At 46.9% G+C, this 7181-nt stretch overlaps 1 long non-coding RNA gene across 1 annotated transcript; it reads left to right on the top strand.

Annotated features, from left to right (window-relative positions):
* Positions 1 to 235: 235 nt before the first annotated feature.
* On the top strand, positions 236 to 5595 carry LOC100911193 (uncharacterized). Its single transcript, XR_015627285.1, has 4 exons — positions 236 to 395; positions 2274 to 2567; positions 3328 to 3437; positions 5244 to 5595. It is a non-coding gene; the product is annotated as an uncharacterized LOC100911193 (long non-coding RNA).
* The last annotated feature ends 1586 nt before the right edge of the window (positions 5596 to 7181 follow it).

The raw sequence follows: 7181 nt of genomic DNA, 5'->3' as shown, positions 1-7181 counted from the left end.
TCTTGGGCCAGGGATGTGGGCAGGGGTGGGCAGTGTTGGTGGTCTCTTCCGCTCTGCAGCCTCAGGAGTGCCCACCTGATCAGGCGGTGAGGTCTTTCCCACAGGGTCTGGGAGCAGAGAGCTGCTGCGGGCTGGGATCCGCGGGCGTGGGACCTCCGGCAAACACAGGACGTGCCCGGTCCTAGATGAAGTCTGCCTCTGTGTGTCCCGATCTCACCAGGCAGCTCTCTTGCAGCAGACAAGTTGGTCTTACCTGTGGTCCCGAGGCTCAAGTTTGCTCGCGGGGTGCTGCCCAAGGGCTCTCTGCGGCGGCAGCAACCAGGAAGACCACCATTCGTCGATCTTAAGGATGAGAGACTGGAACAGTTTAGTGGCTTCCCAAGGTCACACAATGAGTGAGTGTGGGGGGAGTCTCCATGCTGAGGTTCCCATCCTTGGGTATAGATCAGGCTCTGTAATGTGATCATATGAAGTGTTAAGGTCTTCTAATGTGGGGGTCACAGGAGACATTCTAGGGTGTGCTTGGCAGCCTATTTTCAGGTACAGCGAGAACATTGGCTTCATCTATTTTTATTAAGAGGCTTGTGTGGCTCAGGTTGCCCTCAGACTTGCTGTATACCTGAGGATGGTCTCAAACTTTTGATCCTCTTGCATCCACATCCTGAGTGCTGGGATGACAGGGCATGACTCACTGTCCTGATTTATGTGACGCTGTGGATCAAACCCAAGCTTCAGTGTGATAAGAAAACACTACTGAGCTACATTTCTGTCCCTGCTTCGCCCTACAAATGCCAATCACGGAGGCCACATCTCAGGCCATCACAAGTGTTTCCCTGGAGAGAGAGGACTGTGGGAACTTGGAACAGAAGAGCTCTTTATTATTCAGAATAACTGCACTATTTAATTTACTATTAATAACAGCTCTCCAGTCAACCTTTTCTTAAGAAGTGAGAACCAGAGAGATGCCCCTCTCTTCCCGCGCCTCCTCCCTTCTTTTCACAGAGTACTGTGGACTCAGTCACGAGAGCATGAGCTGTTTGGGGGGTTGGTGTGGGCGAGATGGAGGCTCAGATGATACAGCCAGCCCAGCTACCTTCCTCCTACAGAGCTTGCTTTGTTGTTCCTTCCTGGTTGTGAGGGGAGCATGGGTGTCCTGTAGGCTGAGCAGGAAGGCCAAGGGCTGATCTGGAAGTGACACTGAGTTTAAAGCTGAGAGAGGGCTGTTGACAGCCATCTTTTCCCTCCTAAACCCAAAGGTGATGTGCACACAGGGGCCACAGGCAACAGAAGACTGAAGGAGCTAGGGTTCTTTTGGGAAATCATGCTCTATCCTGGCTCTACTAAAGGCCCAGTATAAGAAGGAATATGTCCAGAGAGGAACAGAGCCTTTGAGGAGAACTGACCCCAAGCCAGGCAAATACTTGACCAAACAGTCAGAAGACTCACAGGGACCAAGAATAATGGTATCTGAGTGGGATACCTGTCCATTTCACCTAGGGCTCCACTCAAGGCCTTATTGTCTAGGTGTTGGGAACATGTGGAGCTCCCAACTGGCAAAGTATAGTTGCTACCACCATAGGACAGTGTTGGGGCAGTCACTGTGTCTGGATGGACATCTTGAGGGTGAAGCAGAGATTCTTCTGCAGGGCTGAACTTGGCCCTTACATATTTATTTAAGGTGGCACCCCAGCTCTCAGTAATGATTGAGCTTGGCTCAGTTCTCCACATTCTAGCCTCAGTGTGATCTTGGAGTTGCTGTTAGCATCCCGCCTCATGCCTCATGTCCTCTCATTCCTGGGCTGTAGTCAAGCATCCTCATATCCTCTGTTTTGGACCCCTCCTTGCCCTGGCCATCTGTAGAGTGGGTGAATCCTAGACACCCTTAGGAGGGGGTTGAAGAGTGTTCTGTCACACCATGCTGTGGGCTGGTTTCAGTCTGCTTGATGTAACAGTAGCTTTTTTTTTCCAAGCCAGAGCCAGGTTTCATATACCTGCACACACACACACACACACACACACACACACACACACACACACACACACACATTCCTAAGTATACATGCTACCAAACAGGAAGCCTGGCTCATTGTGAGGCCTCACTCTTTATTCAAGGAGCAGTCTTGGGTGTCTGAATGGATGCTTGAAGACTCCGTCTTTGCAATTAACACACTGCTGCAGTATTATTAGCCTCTGATAGGCAGGTCTGCCTTCGCCAGAGACTATAAATACGTGGGGCCAATGACTCAGCAAATCTGTTGCTATTTTTCTTGCAGGTCCGTGTGGATCTGTGTCTGTGTACACCATGGCCCCATCTCCCTGCAGCTCCCATGGCTAGTAACCATGGAAACACAGTCCTCCCCAATACCATACTCTGCTGACAAACACTGGGAGTCCCCCCAGCCCGCTTCCCACCTCAGGGAAGTAGCATGGACCTCACCAGTTCCCAGTAAGCAAGGGATGGTGGGATGAAGAAGGTGAACATTTGCTCTAGGGCTTTGAAGGCCCAGGCCAGGCCTCTAAGCCCTTCCATTGCCAATCTATGGTCAAGGCCTTGTTACTTGCCTAAGGTGAGTGCTCTGTGTCCTAGTGTAATTGAGGGTGGCAGGGCAGTTCACAAATGCTGTGGACAGTGTGGCAGGGGAGCTGGGGATCAGGTGTAGCAGTGGTAATAGGGATTGAGGTTAATCAATGTGGGGTAAACACTTGGAGCCTTGTTTCTCTGTTGAGAGAAGCTATGGAAGAGAGAGTTCTATTCCTTCCTCTCTTTCTTCACTCTGTCCCTCCTTTCATCCCTCCATCCCTCTATTCCTTCCACAAATGTTCTCATTCACACTTACTTGTGTTTGTGCCTGGCCCTGTGCTGGGTGTGGCTCCTAGGGATAAATCAGATAAATCAGTTAGAGCCTTTGCATTTGGGACTTGTTAGCTTGGAAACAAGAGAGTTCCTTGAATGATGCTCAGGAATCCTGGAGATCAAGGCAGAATAGAGCAGTAGGCATAAGAGTGTGACTTTCTAGAGGCCTGAAGTGAATGATGTATGACTGGAGAACATGGGATCCACCAGGGTCCACTCTGTTAGGAGGTGCAGTATTGGGTATGGGTGTGAGTAGGTAAGAGATATCTGAAGTTCTAATTCTGCCTCGAGTCAGGGACAGCCCTTGAGGAAGCTGCCTAAGTTTTCTGACTTTTAATGGGGATGATGAGATGACACCTACCTGGTTAGTCTGGGTAAAAAGCAAGATAACTCTGCTTCCAAAGACATGAACAATATTGTACTAAGAAGATGCCAGGACTGTTTTTATATGTACCCCAATTTCTTCCTTTCAGAGCCAAAAAGAGAGCTGAACTAGATGGTATATCAAGGCATTTTCTGTCCTCAGTTTCTCTATGTTCAAAACAGGAAGAAGCAGCTTTTAACAGATGGGAAGATGCAGGGAGCAGTTGGGACCAACTTGCTGTTCCATGCTTTAGGGAAAGCAGGGGTCAGGCCAGAGCTGCCATCTCTAAGGATACCATCTTTTTGCCTGGAGCAGCTTCCCCAGTAGCTGAAGAGCCCCAAAGCCAGCAGCCACAACTATGCTGGCCTTCCCCTTTCTATTCTTCTGCCTCAACAGGGGAGAAAAACATGAGCTCAGAAATGTGAGGACCATTCAGTCTCCAAGCCACTTAAATCCCAGTTCCCAGATTTCCTATGTGCCTGAGGATCTGGTACACCAATTATCTTTTTGTCAGTTTATAAAGGAGTCTCACACCAAGCTAGGACTTCTCAACCTGTAGATCAACACCATCAGAAAACACAGACATTTACATCATGATTCATAACAGTAGCAAAATTACAGTTATGAAGTAGCAACAAAATAATTTTATAGCTGAGAGTGACCACAACATGAGGAACTGTAGTAAAGAGTCACAGAACTGTAGTAAAGAGTCACAGCATTAGGAAAGTTGAGACCCACTGCACCAAGCTGATGCTGAGTGTCTACTATTATTTCTAGATAGGGAATCAGAGACTCAGCGAGCTTAAGATCTGGTCCAAGGTTGCATGGATACAGTGCCAGGGCCAGGACTTCAGTCCATCAGTGACCTTCATACTACTCTGCATCACCATGGCTCCATAATGGACTTCTATGGATGGGGAGCTGGGGAAGAGGGACACAGTATGCATACGGGGCTGGAAAGATGGTTCAGTCAGGAAAGTGATTGCTGCACAAGCACAGGGACCTGTGTTTAGAACCCCGGAACCCGTATAAAACCCATGCAGAACAGCCTACTTCTGTAATCCCAATACTGGCAAGGCAAAGACAGATGATCCCTAGGCGTTTCTGCCCAGCAAGCCCAGCCTAATCAGCAAGCTTCTGGTTCAGTGAGAGGCTCTGTCTCAATAAACAAGGTGAAGAGTGATTTAGGAAGGTACTTGGCATTGACCTCTGGCTTCTACGTATATGAGCACACCTACATGCATTCCACAGTCACACATACACAGAGAAGTAGTATGTATGTGACTGTGATCCAAAAGCAGGTTGTAGGATCATGTCTGCAGAAGGAGTACAGGCATTCAGACATACTCCAAGATGGTGCCTGAATGATGTGAGTCAGGATACAGGATTTGAATAGGCTGTTTCTCTAGTTCAGAGAGGAAAGTGGGGTGGGTTTGGGAAATCTGTCAATCATGAATATTAAAATAAACATGTTTTGGAATTGGCTAAGTAGCTATTACAGAAGGCTGTGTCTGTGTTCCACTTATATAGAGAAAGTACCATAAACAGGAGACAGATTCTAGTCTCTGTGAATACCAGCCGTGGAAGGCAGAGTAGACTTCAGAGAAGAAAATTCTTCAGACAGATGTGACTATTATGGGCCAGGTCATTCCAAGTCCTTCCTGTGTCCTTCAGTGATCTACAGAGCAGATTCACTGCCTGACTTAAATATGGGCACTCTTACATCTAAAAACAGCCCGGGTCATAAGGTCTAACATTCCATGGCTATGGTTTGGTTGGTTCAGGCACCTGCCTAAGAAGCAAACGCAGAGAACCTTGAGCTTTGTCTTCAGATGGCCCTGGCTGTGTCTTAATATAGTCAGTCCCAGGTCCTCAAAGCTTTGTCTGCAAAATTTCATGGGTGTGGCTACTTTGAAGTGCCTTAATGAGGGTCTAGTGGGACCTAATTTGCCAGGTTGCCCCTAGGAGTTTGGGGCTTTATTCAAGTATCAAAGTTCACATATTTTTCCCTCTTCTTTTTCCTAGGCATGCCATTCTAGATGTCTGGTTCAGTGAGACAGAGGCTTCAGCCTGAATCCTGCTGTGCCCATGTAGAACAACTTCTACATGTGGAATACATTGCAGTCATGTTAAATGCCATACACATGCATACAAGGCCCTTGATGCTACCCTGCCAACCTATTATTTTCCCCACTGTGCAGATGCATGAAGTGCAGACTAAAGTTTTGCTGGCTCCACAAAATGTCTTAGAAAGGTGTTCCCCTTTTCTAGGATACAAAGGATTTAAACACAAATTTATTCCTTCCTTTCTTTCCTTCTCCACCCCTTCCTCCTCCTCTTTCTTTTTGTAAATTAAAATTGACCAGATAAAGCAGGATTATTCTGTGAGAAGACTTGATTAATTCAATCTGAAGCTGGGTGTGGTGCTACATACCTTTAATTCCAGTGCTCTGGATCCAGAAGCAGGTGAGTCTCTGAATTTTTTTGAGAACAGCCTGATCTACTGAGTGAGTTCTTGGACATCCAGGGCTACACAGAGAAGCCCTGTCTCAAAAAAAAAAGACCCCAAAAAACCCCCAACAAAGACAACAATAACCCCCACTAGTAGTAGTAGTAGTAGTAGTAGTAGTAGTAGTAGTAGTAGTAATAATAATAATAATAATAATAATAATAATAATAATAATAATATAAATTCAATCTGTTTTGGGGTAATTTCTGTTTTCTATTTTTCCTTTCTGTTTGGTAAATTTCCTTCTCTCAAGAAGGTAAGAACAGCTCATACCTGGCAGGTGGCTAGAGACACTGGGATTATGCACTTGTACTTATTCTGTGTAAGAGAACAGCCACTCTGCCTGGAACACAGTAGGTCGCCTCACTGCTAGTACCACTTGTCTCTCTGTTGGAGCCAAAGAGAACCAGAGTGCAAGGCAGGACTCCCCCAATCGTTATAGATTAGGAGTTTGTGTCCCTACAAAATTCATATTTTAAAATGCTTATCCTGGGACTGGAGAAATAGCTTGGTGATTAAGAGTCAAACTCCTCCTCCAGAGGGACCCAAGCTCTATTTGTCGGCCTTTCATTATGTGAAAGGCTGTACTTCCAGCTCCAGGAGACCCTATGCTCTCTTCTGGCCTCTAGCAGAACACATGCCCACATGTGTAAATCCATAGGCAGACGATACATATATACATGATTTTAAAAATATTTAAAATTTGCTAACCCCTATCTTGATGGTGTCAGAAGGTGGGGCCTTTGAGAGGGATTGAGTCCTAGCATCTCCACACATGGGTCTTAATGGATGTGATCAACACCCACTTAAAAAGAAATCCCAGAGTTGCCAAGATGGCTCAGCGGATAAAGGTATTTGTCACAGAGCCTGATGACTCAATTCTTCCCAGGTTCCACATGGTGGAAAGTGAGAACCAACTCCTTCCTGCCAGTTGTCTTCTGACCTCTGTATGTGCTGTATCCCTTGTGTTCAAGGGCCTGTACGTTCAGGGTAGGTCTTTCCACGTCAGTTACACCTTTACTGACACACTCAGAGGTGCGTCTTCTAAGTGACTTCACATCTGGTTGACAATGAAGATTGACCATCACCAGGATCTTATAGCCAGATACAACCAGAGGGGTGTCCTCTGCCCTTGTCTCATCCTCAGTGCCCAGATCCCATATCTGAGTCCTGCAGAGCTCCATAAACCCCATGATCACTTCTGCAACTGCCAAGCCTAGGCTATATGGAGCCTTTACATCCAGGAGTCACTGGCCGGCCACATATGAGGAGACAGAGTATAAGGATGAGAACCTACTTAGTTTCTTGTTTCCAGGCTCACATCTCCCCACCCTACCCCCTACCCCATGGCTCTGTGACCCTGAATATGTTAGGCATGTGGCTAGAGAACTCATCCCTAAGATCAGCTTTTTGGGGAGTGCTTATAAAGAATCACAAGGCAAGGCTATAGGCCC

This window comes from Rattus norvegicus, chromosome 8 (assembly GCF_021556685.1).
Source record: "Rattus norvegicus strain SHRSP/BbbUtx chromosome 8, alternate assembly SHRSP_T2T, whole genome shotgun sequence".
In the NCBI taxonomy this organism is placed as follows: Eukaryota; Metazoa; Chordata; class Mammalia; order Rodentia; family Muridae; genus Rattus; species Rattus norvegicus.
The sequence above is the reverse complement of the archived record's forward strand: the minus strand, read 5'-3'. Positions and strand labels throughout refer to the sequence as shown.